Source organism: Falco biarmicus, chromosome 2, assembly GCF_023638135.1.
Source record: "Falco biarmicus isolate bFalBia1 chromosome 2, bFalBia1.pri, whole genome shotgun sequence".
Classification (NCBI taxonomy): domain Eukaryota; kingdom Metazoa; phylum Chordata; class Aves; order Falconiformes; family Falconidae; genus Falco; species Falco biarmicus.
The window spans coordinates 44,862,826-44,885,847 of record NC_079289.1 but is presented as its reverse complement, the minus strand read 5'-3'; the positions used below and the strand labels follow the sequence as shown (position 1 = coordinate 44,885,847).

Sequence of the window (23,022 nt, the reverse complement as noted above, 5' to 3'; positions counted from 1 at the left end):
CTCCTTTTTGCTGAAAAGAGACATCCAGCCTGCAGGACCTTCATCACAGCAGCGCTGAGGCTGCCAGCAGGACACTCTCTGCAAGAAACCCTCGCTCTGCAGTGCATTTTCAAACCTCCACGCAACGCATCCGGCATTTATTTGTGTCTTGGTTGCAGCGGCAGGTTCCCCTCCTGGCTCCAGCAAATAAAACAGAGGAGTGGAGGTCCCCAGTGCTGGGGCTGTGAAACGGTGCCGCCTTGCAATCAGCCCCAGGTTTTCCAGGTTCAGCGTAACTTTGCATTGCTGCAAGAGACATACCAAAGTCACGGTGGCATAGGAGGGGTGCTCCTAATAATGCTTTAAAAATGAAAAGAAAGATTGTTCAGGGAAAAAAAAAGTAGCAGACTAAGGAAAAGGATGGAGCTGCCTTTTCGCTCTACCCCACGACTGGCCTCATGATCCGGTGTGTTTCCATGGAGGCTGTTGCTGTCACTGCATGGCTCACACTGGAGTGTCACATTGGATGTGAGCCAGCTCAACGAGAAAAATAAAGTGAGTTTTTAAGAGGTAATGTGGTAAATGTTCTTCTCAGTCTGGCTACCAATATGTGCTGTCTAGCCTGAGGCGCACAGCACATATGGGATGAAGCTACTGAAGTTTGGTACTTTCAACTTCTTGAGTCACTTTTTACAAAACTAAAGGAGACACATTAAACTAATTGAGGGAAAAAAAAAAGATAGGTAAGGGAAGGGAAGGCAAGGCTGAGTGATATGATCTCAACAGGCTGTCACCACCCATTTCTCAATTCTTATTCTGGGGTTTACAGGCTTTTCCACACACTGGGGGATTTTCCCTGCTGCTTAGGCACTGTCAAGGCAGGCAGCTGTTTGCAGCAACAGACGGCCGGGGTAGCAAAGCACCCTGGCCATGCTGATGGTACCCAGGCAGGTGACGGTGTCCAGGGCAGTGACAGATGCTGGCATTTGGGCCACCTGCTTGGGGCAGCTGTAATGGTAGCTCTGCCCTCCCGCTCTCCCAGCAGCTGCTGGAGTAGGCAGCCTGGCTCCAGCTCCTCCCTCCTTCATGGAAATTCAATTTTACTTCCACTGCTGAGGCTCGAATGAACTCTGGCACTAGCTGCTCCGCAGAGGATTTGATCAGCCCGTTTTGGGTGCAGCTGTGCTAGAAAGGGCAACTTTTGAAGCAACATATAGGTGATGCTTGCTCTTCAGAAATCTGCTCCTCTCCCACTTATGGTCTTTCAAGACACTTCAGTAGTCATTTTGCAGTGTGCCACTGGGCTTCTGGGACAGCATCACAGCCTCCTCCTTTCTCCCACCTGTCAGCTCAGGACCGACAATCGGGCAGACTGGAGTTTCTTTCAGCTCATTTGATTTCTATGGTTAACATTTGCCAAGTGCTCAACCATTTGTAAAAATCATGTCATCAGTTGTCATTAGAAAGAGAATTGATAACTGGTATTTACCAAGCTTTGCAGTCACTCAAATTAATTCATTCTCTTAGTTTAAAAAACAAAAACCACACAAACAAGCCCAGACATTAAGTAAGCAATCACTACAATACAGTGCTTAGGTTTTTCAGCTGTTAGATTGATACCCAGTGGCACAACTATGGTTAATAATCTGTTAAATTCCCCATTTTCAAAAAAACTATTACTCATTAAAAACCCAATAATTTACTTATCTGAAATATGATATGTAGAACTGAGTCCATATGAAGCCTCTTAATGCTTGTGAGCCATCAACCTTTGATCCAGAAAACATACGATCCAGAAATCGCCATGACCATGGATACGTCCACGATGCCCAGGTGCAAACCCAGGCATTTCAAACCAAACTAACAAAATAACAGAGGTGTTGAAAAGAACCATTTTCAATGTTTCCCAATTCCAATCTGATTCTAAATCTTTTCCATTCTTCAGGCTGGTTAAATATATCCTGGATCCAAGTGATACTGGTAATGGAAAAGCCAAGTTGCATGGCCTTGAACTTAAACCAAAACTTATCAACATGAATGCCTTTGCAACGCAGGAAAGCATGAATTGAAAGTGCTGAAGATGGGAAAGGAGGAATGCTGTCTGAATAAAGAAAAAGCATCTGAATGCTTATTTGTTTGGAGAGTTACTCTGTTATAATTTATTTAACAACTCCATGGGGAACGAATAACTTTGCTGAATTAAAAACAACCGGGAAAAAACAGAATTTCTTGAAATGTTTTGTTATACCTAAAACCTGTCAAAAAAAGTGTGAAAGGTTGCTATGATAATATCTGTAAAGAAGACATCCCAGATGTTTTTGGCTGCCTAGTAGGTATGACATCAGATACATGCCCAGCTGAACATGTTCCGTTGCTAACCTGCCTGCAGAATGCTTCTCAGTCCCATGCACTAATCCCAATCATTTCTGAAACATTTCTTCTGGCTTTGAAACTTTGAAACACATAAAGATCTTTCATGTGCAGAACTTCTTTTGTAGCATATGAAACCCAGGCACAGGAAACAAATTAGGTATCACCGATTTTACAGATACATGGTGGAGCACGAAATAACCAGAAACCACAGAGAATACACCACAGTGGAAGCTACAGGGAAAATTTGGAAAGATTGTCCCATACCATGTCTCTATCTTACCAGAAGAGATGTAGCAGCTTTAATGTTCATATGACAATACAATACACCTCTCTTTATAAAGCACTGTTTAAGAGAATTCTCTTTTTTTTTTTTTTCTTTTGTCTCCTAACCAACCAAACAACACAGTATTCAATATGAGAAGTTGAGATAATGGAATTAAACATGGAGCTTAAAATTATGTAAGAAATTTTATCAGGGTGACGTTTAGGTCCATAAATTCAGCTACAGAGTTTAAAAATGAAAAGCCAGAGCAACTCGTTCTGTTTCTGGACATTGAATTGACATGGTGTCCAGAGCCAGGAAGTGCTTGTCGTATTTTTTTTTTTCTTACAAAACCATTAACCAAACATTGGAGAGATGCAAAACTCAAAACCTCCTTCTTTCCCAGAACATGTTCCTTCATGACATGCTACTCCCTATTAACTTTTGTCAGTGTCAGATTATACTAAATAGGGAAATGTCCCTCCTGTTCTGCCTCTTAAATAAGATCATAACCCTTCAAGGATTCTTGCTAAAAGAAGGCAAGTTTAAAATAAAAAATAAAAAAAAAAGTGCATGATCTCAATCCAAGGTTATAGAAAGAGCACAGAGCTTTCGGATTGAGGGAGTGAAGCATTAATACTGCAAGGCCCCACTTTCCTAGAATATGTGTCTTGGCAACGTTGTTAGTCTAAATCTGGCAAATTGAATATTTTGTTCTCTGCCCCTGGAGAAAATCATGCACCTATTACATTACAATTCTCCTCTTTTGGGCAGTGTAACTGAACTATTCTCCATTATATACTTTATTGTGTCAAAGAGTCTGCGTTGTGTACACTAACACTGCCATTTATGCACCAAGCTTGGTTGGTTTTGTTGAGTATTTTTTTAAGGAGAGTGGGATGTAGGGAAATGATTTCCTGATAATCTGTCTAAGAATGAACAATTGGCTCACACAACGCACAGAAAACACACAAATGTGGTGTACAAAAGCTCTGATGTTCATACCCAAGGCATATTACTGCTGATGTTTGAACGAGTCACGTGAAATACGACAGCGCTACTTGTTAGTTGTACTTCCACATTTTAGATTGACCATTTTGGTTAATGGCCACCTAGAAGTCGACTATGAACCCTAGCATTGGTTGGCGGGGTGCCATGCATGTTAAAATACTTTGTAAATAAATTCAAAGAAACAGAAGCTGACATCATTGCTCCAAAAAGTCTGCAACCACATGCTTGATGGTGGCTGTTTCATGAAGGGGCAAGGCCCACACATTCATGTTAAGCTTAACACCAGTTTGAGTGGAGGAGTGGAGGAAGCACTTGGCAGATGATCACAGGCTGGATTGCAAGACAGCAGCCATGCCCAAAAGGCTGTATTTGCTGACGTGGTCAACTCCTTGGCAAAGAAAACCCTTTTATTTGCCTGTATCCAGAAGGCAAGGCTTGTGAAAGGAATTAGTAACACAATCCCTCAATTCCAGGTATTTGAATTGATTATCTGTCAACCCAAAGGTTTCCCTAAGTTCAGCAAATGAACACAATCTGTCTTCTAAAATATATCATGTAATTTGTTAAAGCTTTTGTCTAACTGTGCATCCCAACTAAAAATGCATGTAGTTTCTCTTTTGGATAGTAAGGTTGATTTTTTTTTTTTTTTTAATAGTTTATTTGGGTTAGAAAATTGAAAAAACAAGCTGAAATGGAATAAACAATAGACAACGTAAGAGTGAATTTTTAATAACTGGAGTTAATTTAAATGACAAAATCTCTCAATATTCAGCACATTACTGATTTATTTCAGATGTATTTTTATGTGTTTCAGGCTTGCATTGTTAAAATATGCTATTGATTTTCTGTTTTCTTTTGTTCTGATGTTCCAGCATGCTCTCTGCTGGTGATGCCATTCCCCATTTTGAAAAATTATTGATTATTGTAATTTAAAAAAACCCAAACAAACAAACCAAGCCTTAAAACATGATTAAGTTAAAGGCAGAAGTTGCTAAATTGCTTTCTAAAGTATTATTTTGTTGCACATTTGCCGGATTAGGATCTAAGAAAAAATGCAAATAAGACAACGGATATTGGGGAAGAATGGTGAAGAAAATTCTCTATCAGTGGACAACAACATAGGAGAGGTGAAAGGCTGAGGAACATTATGGGGAGATTTTATAGGATGTTCTTTTTTGGTAAGTTTTTGGAAAAGAACAGCTACAGCAAGACTGGATTGACAAGTGATTGTAAGTGATTGGGACTCAGTAACAGTGAATCAGTAGTTCTGCTTTGTAGGCAATGTGGCAGAGGTGGAGGATTACAGAAAAAGTCTAAAGTACACACATCAACACACACGTTGAGATTCTGAAAAAGTAACCAACCATGGTTGTTTTGGGTTTTGTTCTCCCAATTTGTTCTCCTGGCTTCCAAAGCTATGTTCTTCTGTTTTCAGAAATTGTATATGGCTATATACCATTAACGTTCCCATTTCAAAATTTAAGACTTTTGTTTCTGGAAAAATAGCATGTTGAAAAGTCTCATTGATTAATAGGAAATGTGATTAAAGTTACTTCTTTTAAGAAAAAAATGAAGAAAAAAAAAAGAACTTTCCGTATGTTTAGAAATACTAAATGTTTTCAAAGTATTTCTGCGTTAAAATGTAAGCCAGCACATTCTCAAATAGATGATGTATGCTCAGCTTTTTTAAGCTAGATGGGAGTGGAAAGAGAGGGGTCAGGTATATGGAGTGAGCCAAGACAGTGATTTAGTAGGACAGGTTTTCCATAAAAGCATGTGATTGAGAACTACATTTCCCTATAAATCTGTGATATACATCAAATACTAATGTGTAATATCCCTACTTCTGTATCAATCTATTGATATATAATCATGTAATACATTTCTCCTGCGAATGTAGCTACGCATTTTTTGCTTTAGATACTGCCCTACAAATTCATGCATGTGGGTAATAGTTCTTAGTAGCAGGCAATAGACCATGTAAACAGCCAACATAGCACATAATGAAGCTCATGGAGAACAATTTTTATCACCAAATGTCAGTCAGCCAACCCCTCTTCTAGATTATTCCTTAGATATAGTAGATAAATGAATAAAATATTTCGAAGTATGACAAAATAAATATTGATGGTTTTAAACATTTTATCTGTAATTCAATGGAAATGAGCTTCGTCTGCTTCTCGGGGCACGGCAACCTGTGTAACATGATGTTTCTCTGTTACGCACCTTATCACACTCTCTACATGCAATCTTCTTCCTGCTATCACTATTAATTTTTCATGTGCCAAGTATTCATTAATCCTTTAACCTCTGTAGGTAGAAACCAGTTTTTCTCTGCAGAACACTCGGTGCTAGGAAATCGTTGCTCCCTGTTCCAAGTGGTTAAGAGGGATGAATATTAATACTCTTATTTGTTATTGATAAATCTGAATATATGCTACACATCTATTCAGGGAATGTTTCCAGTGGTGGTCTACAGCAGCCTGCTTCCAATGGGATTGCATATTTTATCGTTTAAAAGAAGTGTTACAACGTTAACTTTTGACTTGGGTAAAATCTTCTGAAAATTCCATGAATCACGTATGAAACTTACAGTTGTTGGAACTGGTTCTGTATCTATAGTAATAACATGAGGAAATGCGTTGCTTGGTTCATTAGACTGTATTTTAACTCTGTGCTCACTTTTGTTGAAAGGAAATTATTACACTAGAGGCAAAATTATAATAGCAAATTGTGCCTAATCCCCTTTATAGCTTGTGCAGGCATATATTTACATAGACTGTGAGGTAGACTTTTGTTTATATCCATTTTAACGTTTATTTGCTATTCTGCCTTTTTTTTTTTTCTTTCTTTTTTTTTAACCTTGTGGAAATAGAGGTAAGATGCAGGGACAAATAGTGAGGGGGTTATATTACCTAAACTGTTTATGCCAAAAGGTGGCAGAGGACCATTTACAGCGAGAACATACGAAGCAATGCATCGATGTATTTCAGGCAGTTGCATTGAAATCCTCTAAGGAAACAAGCATCAGTTCTGGTTCTTTTGGCTTCCTCGGTAAATAGTACGTGGAGCAGCAAACATTAGTTTGTATTTACCGAAAGTAATAGCATTTTAGCAGTAATTATTTACGTGAGCTCAGCCTGGCTTTCTGTGCAAATACGCTAGCTATACAGGCTTTTACAAACACACTCACACCCTGGCCCAACATACTAGGCAAGGCATCCCTCTTTTTGCACTTTATTTACCAAATAATATTGTTATGAATGGGATCCTCTGGAGCAGCTGAGCTGAGCTTGAATTTGAGGAGGACGAGGGGTGGGGACACATGAAGAACTTCACATTTCCTACCTGCTCTGACCACAGCTTTTGCCAGGGTCCAGCATGGCACCCTGACTATTCACAAGTCTACTAAGCTTGCTTAAATTGAATCCCCTTCGAACATTGCCCAGAAACTGTCTTAGCAGCCAGGACTGGTCAAAGCTTACCTGCACTCCGGCATGGAACATGAACCATAGCGGAGGAGGCAGAAAGGAGCCACATCAGCTTTAGGTTAACAAGTGGCTCTCCAAGGCAGGGGAATCCCGAGGTAATCTGTAATAGCTTTGACACAGGACCTTCCCACCAAAATATTTTACAGTGTGAACACATACGTATAAGAATGCTTTTGAAAGAAAACAGATTTCCTTCTTGAATGCCAACTCTCAGGATTTATCTTTTTGTTCCGAAAGTTTTAAAAGTTCTTCTCTAAAAACAACTGTGTAGAACAGTTGATGTTTTTAACAAACTTTAAGAATTTGTAACATGTTTTTCTGTACGTTGTTATTAAAGCCTTTACAACCTCGTATCTCGCAGCCCCTACGCGTGAAGTATCTCCCCATAAAGGGAGTTCTCCGTTTGCAGAGGCGCAACTCAGCCACACGCGCTGACCTCCACCCCAAAATACCACCTCACCGACTCCCCGCAAGCTGCAGTGTCTGTGTGCAGAACTAACAGCCCGGCCCGGCCCGGCCCGGCCCAGCCCAGCCCAGCCCAACCGCGCAGGGTTGGCGGCGCTCAGCCCCGCCAGGTAGCTGCCAGGCCCGGCGCGGCCAGCCCGGATCCGCAGCTGCGCGCAGGCCGCCCCCGCCGCTCGGCCTCCCGCGCCCCGCCGCCCTGGGACGGCGCCGCCCGCCCCTCGCTCCCCCTTCCCCGGGGCGCCCCGCGCCTCCCCTCAGCGCCCCGGGCGCGGTTCTCCCCCCCCCCCCGGGACGCCCGTCAGTGTCGTCGACGCCACGTCCCCCCCGGCGGCCCCTCAGTGGCACCACCGCGCCCCGTGTGTCCGCGCCCCCCGGGGCTCCCCGCAGCGCCCCCAGCGCCCCGCCCCCCGGGCCGCCCCTCAGCGCCCGCTCTGCCCCGTGCCCCCTCCGGGCCTCCCCCATCGGCCCGCCCCTCGCCGAGCCTCCCTCGGCGCCCCGTTAACCTGTCCCGCCCCGGGCCGCCCCCCGGCGCCCCCGCTGCCGGCCCGCCCTGCCCCTCCCCGCAGCGCCCCCGGAGGCCCCACCGCCCCGCGCCTCCCCTCTGCGCCCCGCCGCCCTGCCTCCCCGGGGCCGGGGCCGGGCGTTCCCGTCCCCACCCCTCCGGGGCGGGGCGGGGCGGGGCGGGGCGGGCGGCGCACCGGGCGCCGGGGCGGCCGGGGGGCGGGGGCGCGGCCCCTCCCCTCCCCCCGCCCGGCTGCCGGTGGGGGCGGGGACGCGCCGCATGCCAGCGACGCCACCGGCGCCCGCCGCGGCCGGAGCAGGGGCCGGGAGCTGGGGAGGGGGACACCGGTCCGGACCGGGCCCTTTGTCTGAGCGGCCGGCGGGGCTGTCGCGGCGGCGACCCCACCGTGAGGCGAGGCGGCGCCGGGAGCCTCCACCCCCGGCCCACCCTGCCCCCGGCTCATCATGTGACGCGGGTAAGTCGGCGGCGAGCGCCGCGGTTCCCCGGGCTGCCCCCATTCATTTCCCGGGGACGGCGGCGAGCCCGGCCGCCGGTGCCCTGTGCGAGCGAGCGTGCGGCGGTGCCCGGGCAGCGCGGGGCGGGCGGACGGGCAGCAGGGAGCGGGGACCCTGTGTCAGGGGAAGGAAACAGTTCCTCCTGCTCTCCGCTGCTGCTCAGGTCTGTGCCGATTCCCTTTCTTACCAGGATAAACGGCTAACGTCTGTGGGTTTGGCGGCTGCTGTCCCAGTCAGCTATTAAAAAAAAAAATAAATCGCTCCTTATGCTGAAGTTAAATAATCCTAAAGCAAAGCGGGGGCAGGGCGCCCTCCCCTTCCCCCAGCGACGCCGGAGCGGGCTCCGCCGCCGGGGCGAGCCGGGGGTTAACGGCGGTGCCCTCCCTCCCTCCCGCCCTCCCGGTGCCCCGGCGGCAGCGATGCCGGGGGGGGGCTCTGTGTCTGCTGGGTGCTGGGGGCCGCCCCCGCCGCCGGCTCGAACTTTTCCCTCAACTTTCCCGCTGAAGCTGTGGGGTGGTGAAAAAAGCGGGGGAAAAAATAAAAAGCGCTAAGGGAGGAGTGATGGGCTGGAGCGCCCGGCCCTTTGTGCTGCCGTCCCCGGGCGGGGGTGCGGGCGGCCGCCGTGCCCCGGCGCCGGTGGGGGGTGGGGAAAAAATAATATATAAAATAAATACTAAAAAAATATTTTTTGAAAGTATTAAAAAAAGAAAAAAGGGCGTGTAACGCTGTACGGGGGAAAAAAACCCGGAGTGTAACGCTGTAGGAGGGGGAGAATAAAAATCGGAGTGTAACGCTATATTACCTTCTACAAAGATAATTATCTTCTATAAAATAAATCCTTGCTCTTTCAGAAGTCGGCTGGCGTTGCCTGGGGAGCAAACCGCTGGTATTTGCGTTAAAAGCGTGTGCCCGGAGGCCGCGGGAGATGCGTGCCCCATGGCATCCCCCCGCGAAGCCCACCGGAGCCTTCTGCTGCTGGTGCGCCAGGGAGGCGCACGGGGAGGAAATCTGGGCTCCTGCCCGCCTCCCCCAAAATCCCTCACCACAGGGTTTTGGGGGAGGCGGATGGGAGCAACCAGATGGGTTATTTAGGAGCAACCAGATGGGTTATTTTGTATTCTGCCCCCCCCCGGTTTGCAGCGATGTGATGCTCCGCTCCAGACAGTGGGGTTTTTTTCTGGATCTTGGCGTGGTGTTCCCTCCTGCAAACGGGCTTCTGTGGAGAATAGGATGGTTTACGCGCTTAAGGAGCAGGTACGAGCAGTTTGATAGGAGGCACCAAAGAGAAGTTCACTTGCATCGGGTTTTATATCAAGCTTGTGAAATCCTGCTAGCTTTTGGCACTCTCCCTCCCCTTGAATAAGTAAGTAAACCAATTCATTTTTTTTCAATTTATCTGTCAGGAAATAAATGGTATCCTTCTCCCCTCATTTGTTTGGTTTTTTTTTGCTTTCCCCTTTTTGTCTTGCACGGCAGGTACATATTCGCTGCAACTTTGTGAGGCTGCTTTATATAGCGCTGGCATATGGGCTCCATTTTCTGCTTTCTGGTTGGTCTACAACTCTGAAATGTACAGGAACAGCAAAGTGGTCTTAGCGTGGGATTAGTAACTGTGCCGAATAGGTCACAGATGGGGCGATAGGAGCATTTTATTAATGACGTAATGCTGCATAAACCGAGTCTGCTTTTTTTTTAAATGTATTTGTGCTGGGGGAGGGGGAATATCTTTCAAGCGGGACGTAATCAACTTGAAACCGTTGCCTGCAAGCTTGCATGTCACCTATCGACACAAACCGACCACAGATAGTGAAGGAAACGTTGCATGTGGATTTTTTTTTTTTTTTTAATGCTTTTTATTTTTTTCCCCTCCCTGTGCCGCTTGAGGCTTTGGCAGCCGGTCGGAGCTGCCACCGCTATGCTGCCGGCAGGTGCCCAGGCTGGAGCCTGGTGGGATGACATCACCCCCTTGGTGGCTGGGGAGCAGCACCCATGCGCACCCCTCCCTGGGCCAGCACACCTACCCGCTTGCCCCTGCTGCATCCGGAACAACAGTGGTGGTATTTTCCTTCTTTTTTTTTTTTTCTCTCTCTCTCTTTTTTTTTTTTTTTTTTTTTTTCTTTCCCCTTTTATTATTTTTCTCCCTCCTTTCTTTTCTTGTGTCTGGTACCTGGAACTCGGGGGGGGTGGGGGGTGTGTGGTGGTGTCGGGGAGGGCAGTGTGGGAGCACCTTTCTTTAGGCAAATCTTGTCATTAGGATACCGGCAGCTTTACAAGGTGGCTTGCGCTCCCCCCCTCCCCCTCCCCCCCCCCCCCCCCCCCCCAAGTTCATGGAGGAGTCAGTAGCGTTTAAAGAAGGAGGGCTGTGAAAAAACATATTTTTTTTTCTTTTATCCCCCAGCTGTGGGAATAAAGAGGCTTTTTGAGGAGGAGGTATGCCATGGGGCGTTTGATGAGTGATTGCATGTATGCTGGAGGGGCTGGCTGGGAAGGAGTTTAGGATGTGGGAGATAGTTTGGTCTCTGCATCTGATAGTGAGGTAATACCAGACATGTAAGGAAGGGGGATGGGAAATGAGGTATTTCTAATTATTTTTTTTCCCCAGCAATACTTAATATTTCCAGGCCTTCCTGCGTTCTCTTGTAGAAAAATCTTTGCTGGAAGGGCCCCTGAGAACCCAAGAAGATTGTGTGTAACAACTTTTAAAAATAAACTTGAAGATTCCAGGACAGGCTAATAGCAGAGTTCTTTGCCAGCTGTTTCTGTTGGGATGGGCCAGACCTGAACATGCGTGAGCAGAGTTTTACTTCGGCCAAGGGGAGGCTGAAATGCAGTGGGGTAAACCAGCTGCTCTTCCCCCAGGAGGTGGTGGACTGGGGTCAGTGAAGGGCTTGGGCTGCAGAGCCCCATGATAGCAACTGTCTTTCTCTTCACCCAAACCAAGGTGGTGTGTGACAGTACCCACCATATCCAAATAGAAATACAGGCCATGTTTTTGAGGGAAATGGCCAGTGCCTCTCCCAGGTGCTTGGGGAGCTCTCTGCTGCGCTGTGGGATTGCCAAAGCTCTGTGATTCGGTGCAGGTTTCAGCTCTAGAAAAGTGTTCTATTGTTTAATTTTTGGGTGGTTCAAAGGGAAGGCGTGTGCCTTTTCTTATTGCTGGGTGGACGATATCCGCTTATGCTAGCCTTCTCAAAACTGTAGCCTCTGTGCTTCAGGCTGCTGGATCACCTTTGTGAGCCTTGTGCACCCATTGGCACCACGTTTCAGGTTGGTCAGCCTCCTTGCTCGTTCCTTCAGTCAGTGTCATTTGCATTGTGTAACAGGTGGGTTTTGACCAAGTCTTTAAATCAAGTAAACTATCAGACACTGAATGAGGTGTTTGTATATTAATAAAGCTAGTGAAATATTTTTATTGAAGTGTTTTGCTTGTGGCTTTTAAGTATTGTGGCTTCATTTATTTTGTTGGAGCATGACTGTGGTGTGCCTTTCCTTGACGTAACTACAAAATGAAACAAAAAAATTAATTCATTGAAATGGAAATTTCATTTTTAGAAAAGCTGAAATGGATGCAGCACTGAGACTTTGACCTTCTCAGCTCTTGACTAGTGGTTGTTTACTACAGCTGCAGCTGTGCGTCTTTGAAAGAGGAGGAGCTGCAAACACAAGCATGCTCACTTTCCCAGGCTAAGAGGGAAACATACAATGAGTATGCTGTTTCAAAGTGAGATGTAAAGAAAAGTATTGAGCAGTCAGGCTGTGGCTGTTCTTTTCTTTCTGTGCAAGGTGTGCTGTATCTGTAAGACAGATTTTGAGTTTTGGAAGTGCAAACATGAAAGCATGAAATGACTACGCTCCCTGTGCAGTGAAAAAGACATTAATTTTTTAAAAATTAAATACATGCTTATGCTAGAAAAGAGAAATACTTTTGCACTGTAGTACTAAGGACACTTTGAACATTGTTCATCAGTGGAAAAAGCTCCATGTAACCTTACCCTGTGTTCAACAACTGAACTTTAGACAGTCCTCTTGCTTTTACTGAATGAATGATATTTTTTTTTTGAAGTTGGTACTAAATACAAAAAAACCCCAACCAAGTGTTACATTTGAGGATTCAGTGTCAAAATGATTGTATTAGTTTATAGCTAGGCATAGAGCTAGGTTGACAGACTTGACTAGAGCGTTGACTATGGCACTGTTGCAAAGAACCAATGTGAGAATAGTTGTGCACTAGTTTGGTTTATTGGTGTATATTTTCAGAAAGCAAAAATTGGTGTTGGCATTTGGAAGCTCTTTCCGTGCAGAAGGTCTGCTTAGACTTGGTGCCCTAAAATCCGTGAGCTTTCCTGTGTTTTTATAAAGTTTGGTGTGACTGGTATGTTTGAAGTTTATTCTGAGTGTATGCACTCGTGTTTGTTCCCAAGCAGTAACTACAATACAAAAGTGGTAGAGTATTCTTTAATTAGTTTTATTTACCTTTTGCTGTCAGAGAATTCTTAAAATAATATGGAGAGACAGAAGGGAGAAAAAAAAATAATGTGGCATTGCCAAAAAGTCATTATGTCTACACTGTATGTAACACTGAGCTTGTGTGGACTCTCAAGTATTCTTATGGTATTAATCAGAAAATGTGGTCTAGACTTTGGTCTAAACCAAAATCAAATTATAATATACAAATATTTTATGCATTTATGTCTACAGTAGAGTGATGTGTTTTGATTTGGAGAAGACAACTTTAAATTATGGTGTGCCTTGGTCCTATAACTATTTCTGTCATTTCCTGCATTTTTGGGAAGGGATGGTAGCATGAGCCATCCCAGTGTTTCTCAACTGAAATGTATGTTAAAACTTGGGAGTCAATATATGAAGTCACATGAAATATATTCAGGGACTGTATGCTTCATACTGACAACGTTTCTTCATGTATTCCACATCTGTGCACATCAGCTCTTGTGTCAGTGCCGCTCCTTAAGCTGCAGGTACGAGGGTAGGACTTGTCTAGGTGTTGGCTTGCTGATTATTCCTTTTTTTTTTTCCCCCCTCTTTTAGAATATTTTTAAAGTTCAGTGAAATCACAAAGATGAAAAAGCTAAGGCATATCAGAACTAAAATTGTGTGTGTGAGGGTCAAGGGAGATCCCGTGATTAAAGACTATTAAAAGTATATGCTCAGTCATACTGAATAAAGTTTGCCAAGACCATTGCACAGTGGCATATCCTACCCTCTGAATGCAGTCCAAGCAATGTCTGTATTTTATTTTTTTTAATCTCCTGGTTTGTTTATTTGTTGATAGAGTATTCCCCCCTCCCCTTGAAACAAATGCCCTCATGTGCAATGATGTTTATCCTCTTGCGGCTTGCTGGTAGCACTGATGTTGGCAGGCCTTGGAGCTGCAGTGCAGACCAGCACCACTTGAGTTAAGGAATGTCTGGTTAGCAGTAGCAAGCTTTTGTCCTCTCTGTGAACCAGCCTCCAGGACCGGAATGAAATGCGCTCTTTGCTAATGGCTGGCACAGTATTTGCTACATAGCAGAGTAATGATGGGACTCAAAAATCCTGAGCTTTGTTCCTGGCTGTGGGGTGAGCGTGTTCTCGTTGTTTAAACGTGGAACAATCAAATGCGTGACCTTGGACATCAGTGCTGCAAAGGGGATAATTAATCAGATGATGTATCATGTCAGGAGACCTGAGTTCTGGTCTCAGTTTTGTCAGATGTCACCTAGAACAACCACTTTGTTACCCTCTGTGTAAGGTGGTAAGCAGTGACCCTAATTCCTAATTAGTGTGGGGTGTTGTCTAGTGGTCGGAGCTGCAAAGACTACAAGGTTGTGCATACTAATGCTGATCCTCCTGCTGACTATACCGAAATGGTTTCTCTTTCTCTGCCTTGGCCAAGAAGGGCTTTGCTGGTAGTGGTGTTGCATCTCTTTTTCAGGAGCCTTACAGGTCCCTGATGGCAATGCGGGAAGCACAGTGTGATGCGGGCTGGACAGGTCGGTGCAGGGGATGTGAAGAGAGCTCAGGCCAGCTGGAAAGAAGTTCAGGTCCGTTAGCAGAGTTGGAGGTGCTACCAGCGAGCTCTGGAAACTCTCCTGAGCATGGGTGAACTGTTATTCTCAGGTATTTTCTTCAAGTCTTGCCAGACTGGCATTGACATGGGTAAAGGCAAATATCTAACCCCAGAAGTTTCTGTCTTTTCTGTGGATCCCTGGGGAAGAACCTTTCCAAACAAAATGTTCTGAATTATGTTTTACTTTTTTGTCTGCTACTAAAATTGTCAGAAGTGACCGGTGTGGTCTCCAAAACTTTGAAATCAGATTTTGCAGAAGCGGTCGCTGAGAATTTCAGCTGAAATGATTGAAGTTTGTGAAATGGAATGATGCAATATTAGAAATTTGTAACATGAATTTTAAAGAGTAACTGTGACTGTTGTCTTGATGTGTCCTGATATCAGAATGATATGGAAATACTCTTTTTTTTTTTTTTCTTCTTTTTTTTTTTTAATCTGTCTTTATTTTGAGTGTGAAGTACTGGCCTAAAACAGTTTTTAGTTATTCTTCAAGTATGGATTGGCAGTGCTCTACAAGAGCATGTAAAGAGCTGTGATTGATGACACTTTAAAATCTCTTTAAGTGTTGGACAGTAGTTGGATCTCTTCCAGTTTCTTTTTCAGCAAATCTTTCAGTTGCAAAAAATGAGGGAAATGAAGTTTTCCATTAAAAAAAAAATACAACACAAAAACCAACAAACCAAAACTAAAAAACCACAAAGGTGGGGAAAAACATTCCTTTCCAGTTTCTATAGATCTGTAACAGTTACAAGACGACTTAATTATTCACAGGTTCCATCTAACCAAGGAAATCTTCTGTATAGACAGTGCCCTGCAGAATTTTGTAAGAAAAAAAATCAACTGCGTGTGTTATTTTTCCCCTTCTGAAAGGGAAAGCATGCAAACTCAGTCTAGCTAGCAGGCAGATTTGGTGGCTGCTATCTCAAAAAGTGTTACCATTTTCACTTTTACTTTCCAGACCTATATTCAGCTAAATCAATGTTTTGCTAAAATGTCTTTGATATTTGTCTAAAGAGTATGTATTGATTAATATGGACCTTCTGTCTTGAGAGGGTGATAGGTTTGTAATTTTTGGTTGTGGCTATTGGGATAAAGTTTACAATAGTCACATCAAACAACTAAATATAAACATAGCGGAAATTGAAAAATATAATGAGATTCAGTACTTTTTTTTTTCTTTTTTTTTTTTCCCCTTCTTCTTTACATCCCTGCTAGTATCCAAGATAGATTTATTTTGTGCTTACTGGAGATGTGCTCTCCTTTAGATTTCCCATATTGCTGGATTTAGGAAGACAATATTTCTTCTTCATTGCAATGCTAAAGAAGCATGTGGGCTGGGTGGGGATGGGAGGCTTGAGTCTATGCATAGCAATCACAGACACTTGCTTAAGTCAGTTCTGGTGGATAGCTTGAATAAAGTCCATTCCTTTCCCCAGAAAAGGAGCCTGGCTCATCCTTGCCTCAGAGGCGTGTACTAAAATCACGACACCAGAATCATTCTCGTGGTCAAAAGACCATCAGAAAAACTCTCTGTTGGCTGACAGTAGAGGAAATCTCAGATATTTAGCTCGTATGTAGATGCGTGCACTGTACTTGTTTAAAGATAGGTGAGAGGTGACCTGCTGTGCTGAAATCCTGGGAGAAGCATTCCTGGCCCTGCAGGATTTGGTGATGATGAGGAGGGAATAGCAGTTTCTGTGGGCTTTTCTCGTGGCTTTCGTTACTTGGTGTTTAACCCTGTGTGTTGTGAGAGCATGCACCCCTAGCTAGGCTGTGTTTTCCTACAGTAGGGACAGCAATAGGAGCTTAGCGGTTTGGTACCCAAGTCCTTCTGTGGGCATAGCCTGAAGTCCATCAGCAGAAATAAAAAATACTTGTACCTGCAGATCCTTCCCATTAAATATTATTGAAGTTCCATGCATGCATGGCTTTCATTAACGCGTCTTTTTCCTTGCCTTAAAAAAAAAAAAAAAAAAAAGAAAGAAAGAAAAGAAAGAAAAAGAGGACTTAAAGGAAAAGGAGAAGGTTTCTTCTTGTGATGAATTCTGACTGCAGTGGATGTTGCACGGTCCCATCCCTGTGCGTTTAGCTATTGTGCTGCCTTATGCCTCTTGCCAGCAGCGCTGCCCTGCCTCTTTTTGGGTGAGGAGTGCTGTTCTCAGACATCCTCTTGCTTTTGCAGTAACCCTCCTGCTAATGACCTGAATGGAGAGTGGCTTGTCATTAAAAAGCTTCTTTATTCGTTGTTTCCATGCACATTTTATGGATCCTAGATTATTCTAAAGCTGCCTTCATTTTTACGAAAAGTGTAGCAACTTCAACTACTCTTCCCCTTCCTGCACCTGTTTTTTCTTGAAAACGTTTCTTCTTGTACTGTTGTGCTTTTCAACCCATCCAACTGAAGAAGCCAGTGGCCTTTACACAATGTTAAAACTAAGTCAGTAAACCCAAGGATTTTTATCTATGTCAAAGAATCTGTAAAAGTAATTTTTATAGGAGGGAGCAGAAATCAGACACATGTTACAGCAATCATTTGATACGATCTAAACCAGTAATTCCTGTCAGCGTTTGTCAGACATTATAGTGTTTGCAGTTTAAAAGTTGCATGACTAGACCACAGCTTTTACGAAGCTTGAGGATTGGGAACCATGTCAAGTACGGGAATTGTGTCCTAAAAGCATCTTGACAGTGCTGCAAGTGCCGTAGAAGATGCGAAGCCACAAAGCCGCATTTAACCAACATGTAAGCTGCAAAGACTTTTTAGGATTTCTGCCTGGTTGAACAAATTTGAATTTAGCCACAAATGCTGAATTCAGTTTGTTCTCACGGTTTGTAATATGAACCCTGTATTTGGGAGACCTGTCTAGTACGAGGCTTCCAGAGTGAAACGGGGCTCTTAGTTCAGTGGTTTAGGAGTACCTCTGGGCTGTTCTGCTTTAAAACTGTCATCCTTGCTCTTGGGGCTGATGCAGGCTTTGATAGCTCTCTGTACAGCCATCTTCTGCCTAAACATGAAGTCCCGTGTTGAGAGGGGGATTTAATTCCCTGTGTTGTAGGCTAAAGAACATGTTAGGTACCCCCCATAGAGCAGCGTGTAAAATACAGTTTAAGTCTTCAATGACTTAGTGAAAAGGCTTTGAAAAGTGTGCATTTGAGGTCTTAATTGAAGATTGAAGCTGCATTTCAAGTTCAGTGCCACCACGAAGTATGTTTTCAGATGATGGCTGGTTCTTTAGTTGGTTGTGGCATTTAAGTGGGTAGCAGAAGGAACATCGTGTAAAGTCAAATGAAGTTATACTCAGTGGGGGCAGGACCTGGTGAAGTGAGAAGAAATAAAGAACTCAGCATGGGGTCAAATTGTAGATTCATTGATGTGAAGATCAGAAAAGACCATTATGGTCATTAATTCAGTTTAAATAATGCCATCAATAGAGTATCACCTTGGCCTGCGTGAAGCATGCATGGTCTCCTAGAGCTAGAACATTTTGTGAATATACAGTTGTAATGTGAAAAACCTTCATATGATGGGGAATCAACTGTTGTCTTTGGTAAGCTGTTCCAGTGGTTATAATTACACTTATCTCTGTGTTATTTGTACCCTGAATTTATCCATATATTTGGCTTTCAGCCACTTAACCTTGTTATACCTCTGTCTCTTAAGTGAGTGGTCTACCAGTCACCTATCAATTCCTTCTCTGTCTTCATTTTCAGAGTTTGTATAATTGAACAGTGTTTTAATTTGTGGCTGTTGGAAGAGGGTGAATTGATTTAAATCAATTTGACTTTAAAGTGGCGGGCAGGGAAACTTGATTTAAACAATCAGTTTAAATCTTGGTTGGTTTCTGCAGTTCTTACTGATTTTTCTGTTCCCAGTGATGTCAGTCGGGTAAGTGACATTTAGTTACTGATAGCAGCAGACAAAATAGTCATTGTACAGAGTATATTCAGATTTTTAACCAAGAGAATGCATTGTATGCATACCTATATATTTAAGAAGCTTGTGGAGTTAATGATAATTTCCTGAGTTTTAATTTTTGCATGTTTAATATTGCAATATGACTTATTTACTAGATGGTTTTATTTGATATTGACTTTGTCAGCTATACTTAGATAGAAATTGGAACCCATATAAACCGTAGAAAATATTTAAATTATATTTATTAATGTTTTGATTTATTTTTAATGTGCTGCGTTACTTTAAAAATCATTAAAAGGTATTTGTGTTTAAAACAAACTTTTATATAAAATAAAGGAAAAATAACACTTGATTATTAATAGAAACTCATATTTTCAGTTTAAAATATCCTTGAGAATTTTAGAGATCACCCTTCAACACATTGTTTATATAAAAAAATTGGAAGAGAAAACCACATTTACCTAGTTTCTTTTGTTCCTGGTAGATTTTTCAACTTCTGAATGAGCTAGTTATTGGTCTGTTATTGGTGGTTGAATAAGTTGTGAGAAACAGAATTTTCTATTATGCACTTATTTATTAGTTTACTACATTTCAGTTTTGTTTAATCTGATTTTTATCAGTTAATAGTTTCAAAGAAAATTCCAACAGCAAATGAGTACTGATTGAACCTTGGTGAAAGAAGGCATATAAATTGGTTCCATAATTTCAAATGTAATTTTGAATGATTTAAATAAGAGTCAGCTTTTTCCTTTAGTACACATAATAATATTACAGAATAAAAGCCGTTTCTTTACCAGACAGGTTTTGGAGCACTGTTGGAGTGGTACCTGCTGAGCAGAATTGCCGAGGCTTAATGTTTGGCGTGCTTACCTTGTGCTGCACTTCTCAGACCTTTCTGTCTCTTGGCTTGTTCATGTTTTTTCTTTCTATGTTTTTCTGGGCTAATTTCAAATTTAATAATGCTGTTACTTGCTACTGCATTTATTTATTTATTTATTTTTTACCCCCTGTAACTGCTGCTCATTAATCCGTACTAGTCTTAAAAGAGCAAGAGTACCAGGTAATTCTGCTGAGCTGTGCTCAGCTTGGAAGTTGTGCTATTTCACAGTGATCTTATCATTGAAGCCGTACTGGTACTTGAACAAACTGGAGCTCTTCCCCGCAATTATTTCATCCTTTTTGGAGGCTGCCTTTCCATGCTTAATGTAGTGCTCTGTTTCATCAGTCTTGTCAAGGAGATATGATTATGTAAATAAAGCTTAATTTCTACATATTCTGACTTTAAAACTGTAATCAAAGGTACCTGTATTTTATAAGGAAACCAAACTAAAGATGGGCCTTTATCCTTTTTTTTTTCTTTGCCTTGTCCCTGATGTCTCAAAACAGCACTAAAGGCCAAAGCAATAATTATTTTCTTTTGCCAGCTTTTTCATTGTATAGTTTTGTTCAGCATTATAGCTCCATTTCTACTTGTATTTCTTATGGTGCCAGGCAAAATGATGTAGAATGCAGAGTTACAAAAGAATAGTACAGTTGGAAATGTAATTCCCTTCCTCCTCCTCAGAGAAGGAAAAATAAGTTTGTTGGCTGTGTCACTCTTTTTTGCAAGTTGACGTGACTAGTCCAGATCCTGTGAGAAGGATCAGGGCTGGGAACAAGGGCCATTGTGCAGAGTAGCCCTGTGTAGGAAGTCAGAAGAGTGAAAAGCAGTAGTCAGAAGAGAGGTTTTATTAATGCTTCAGGCTGCACAAGAGGAAAGTGAGCCAGGTAAAGAGCACTAGAAATACATCCAGGCATGATGGAGAGTCTCGGCCAAAAGAATTTCCTTATGCTCTTGAGAGAAGTCCACACAGGGATTTACTTACCTGTGTTTCAAAAAAATGGAAAGTGAAATATATTGTAAAGCTAATTTTAGACCCATCTCATACAACAGTGCTGCAAAACTAATTGGTCTGTGGGGAAATGTGACCTTTCTAAAATCCAGTTGACCTCCAGTCAATTGCTACAGTCCAAGCATTTGTTCCAGTTGCTCCTCCTGACAAACTCTTCTCCAGTGCTGCTGCAATGTCTTGGTTTAGGCTTTCAGTGGAGTACTTGAAGTAGGCTTGTGCTTTCCTTGGTTGGCCTTGCTACTATTCATGGGTTTTATGTTCTTCAGGAACCACCAGTTTATTAAGATGTAGCCCCTTACAGGCCGCCAGTGGTGTCTAAGGCTCATGCATGGCTTTCCACAGAGCTTTTGAACTTTGTCTTTGGAATACTGCTCTTTGCAGGGCAAAGCAGAAATGTGAGCCTGAAGTGTTTGCAGTCATTCATTAACTTAAAATCCTTTCTCTGTAAAGGCTAATGATGATTTCATTTTTTACTAAAGTGGAATTTTTAGGTGTTCTTTCTTGATCTTCGTCAGTAATGTTGCTCTTCTTTTCTCCATGCATTGTCTATTAGCCTTTTAATCTTTTTTTTTGCTTTCAAGTTTTTTTTTTTTAATGCAGAATTAGTTTCCATTGCACATAGTTCTAAATGTAAAAAGCAGCCATGCCTTAATTTATATTTTCATGTTATAGATTACATAGCCTGTTACAGGTCCCTGGAGTGCTGAATTTCTGCTGAAGATTTATTGCAGCGGTTCCTGAAAACACTGTGGTGAAGCAGTAACCCCTTGGTTTCTGGGTCGGTGCAGTAGACAGCTGGAGCTGCACGTGGTGTCCTGGTGCTGCTGTCTTGTCTCGCGTTTGGGAAAACTTGGGGTACCTCACCTCACAAGTTATCATGTGGAAAGTGGTTCTCCATTTCTTCTCCATTCAGGTGGGGTTGTCAGGTGCCTTTTGTGTCCCAGTTCCAGAAGAGCAGGACACCTGAGGTTTGAGGTGACCATGATTTCGCTTGCAGTCTAGCAGGAGGGTCCCTTGGGCCTTTTCCTGTCTTTGTGCTGTGAGTGAGGGCTGCCTTTGGTACATGTCCTTGTGTTTGTTCTGGCCCCAGGATATTGGGAGAGTATTTCTTCCCTTTCCCATCTATTTCCCAGTTGTGCTGTTGGGCTCAGTGTGAGTCGCTGTTCTCTGGGGCGAAGGCAGGTTTCAGGGGAGAGAAACTACTAAATTAAGGGGTGGAGGGAGGACACAAACAGTCCAAAAAAAAAGTAAATGTGTGTGTATTTCATTAGTAAATGGTGCCAAAAAGAAAGCCTGTTGTTGCTCAGCAGTGACTTAAGATCTTTTGAAAACTATTTGGTGCTGAACCTGCTTTCCATGCAACATGGATTTACCTTATTGTAGCACTAGTTATTACCCACTGAAGATCTTGTCCATTACTAGTATCTCAATTATCTGCTCTGGAATGCATTTTCTTATACTGCAGATAACTCTGAGACACCTTGTAAGACAGAAATTGTTTTTCACTGCTCGCCATGGAAGTTTGTGTAGCTAACGTGATACCTGGTACATTGTGTAAAGTGATTCTGCTGTAATGGGTTCATTTTTGTGTGGTTTGAACAAGCCTCTGCTGTAATATCAAAAAGAGTCCCCTGGCTGCTCCTTCTAGGCTTGATGAGTAGCTGCAGGTTTATCTTGTGTGTTGGTCTTGAATGTGAGTCTTTGTAGGATCTGTGCTGGATGCAATAAACTTTGTTAGAGCCAAAGTCCATGGATTTGGCTTGATGCCTGTTAGATCAGGAGGAGGTTGAGGTGTTTTCCTGAAGGGCTGATGTGTCTCCTGTTACCGTAAGCCACCAAAGAGCACCTGTGTCTTACCCAGTGTTGAGTTTCTCTGAGTAAACAAAACGCAACATCCTGAGGAACTTTGGATATGTGTTTTGTGTATTAAACAATTATCGAGGGCATCTTGTAGGTAGATGTGAGCAGATATGAGTGAGATGTGTATTTTTCTAGTGTGGATACTTCTGGTAAAAATTCAGTCTTCGATTTTTCAGCAGGGATGTTTGGACACATAATGCTTTTAAGTATGTAGTTTAAAAGCATGTTAGCTAGCTTTTTGAAACAAGTCTTGCAGAACTTCTAACAAACAGGAAAATAGATTTCTTTGTTGCTTTGATCTGTCTTCAGTGTGTAAGAGCACAAAAACGTTGTTACAGGCATGTTGTTTTAAAGTTTTAAGTCTTCACATTTATCAAAGTGGAATTCATAGATTTGTTATTTCTACTTAATGTCAGGCTTTACATTTTCCTCGTCTCTTCTAAAGACAGAGGTATTATGTCATTGCTGCTTCGCTGGTAATCTTGTTTCTTTCCAAAGATCCCATTGACAAAATTACTTTGAGTATATTTTGTGCTTCTTGCCATTTATTTTATGTCTGTGGGATGCAGTAAGCTAGTCATGCCTTAAATTGATTTAAGTATCTGTGCAATAAGAAAAATAAAGAAGGGGGGGAAAAAAGAAGTAAGCTGCATCTGATTATCACATGCTACTCTATCCCTAGATTTAGT

At 43.0% G+C, this 23,022-nt stretch overlaps 1 protein-coding gene and 1 long non-coding RNA gene across 9 annotated transcripts in view; one reads left to right on the top strand and one right to left on the bottom strand.

The window, feature by feature from the left end:
* The window catches only part of LOC130145112 (uncharacterized), a 31,750-nt gene extending 22,018 nt beyond the window's left edge, over positions 1 to 9,732 (bottom strand). For both annotated transcript variants that reach the window (XR_008820378.1, XR_008820377.1), the window contains exon 1: positions 8,786 to 9,732. This is a non-coding gene — a long non-coding RNA (uncharacterized LOC130145112). The remainder of the gene's footprint in view (positions 1 to 8,785) is intronic.
* Positions 8,318 to 23,022, top strand: part of KLF12 (KLF transcription factor 12) — a 249,805-nt gene continuing 235,100 nt past the window's right edge. The window contains exons 1-3 of one of the 7 annotated variants that reach the window (XM_056329626.1): positions 8,318 to 8,558; positions 9,739 to 9,852; positions 10,483 to 10,655. The gene's annotated coding sequence lies outside the window, so the exon portion shown is untranslated. Of the gene's footprint in view, positions 8,559 to 8,599; positions 8,762 to 9,738; positions 9,962 to 10,482; positions 10,656 to 23,022 lie in introns of those variants that run through there. The other 6 variants (XM_056329628.1, XM_056329625.1, XM_056329627.1 and 3 more) reach the window with 6 other exon arrangements.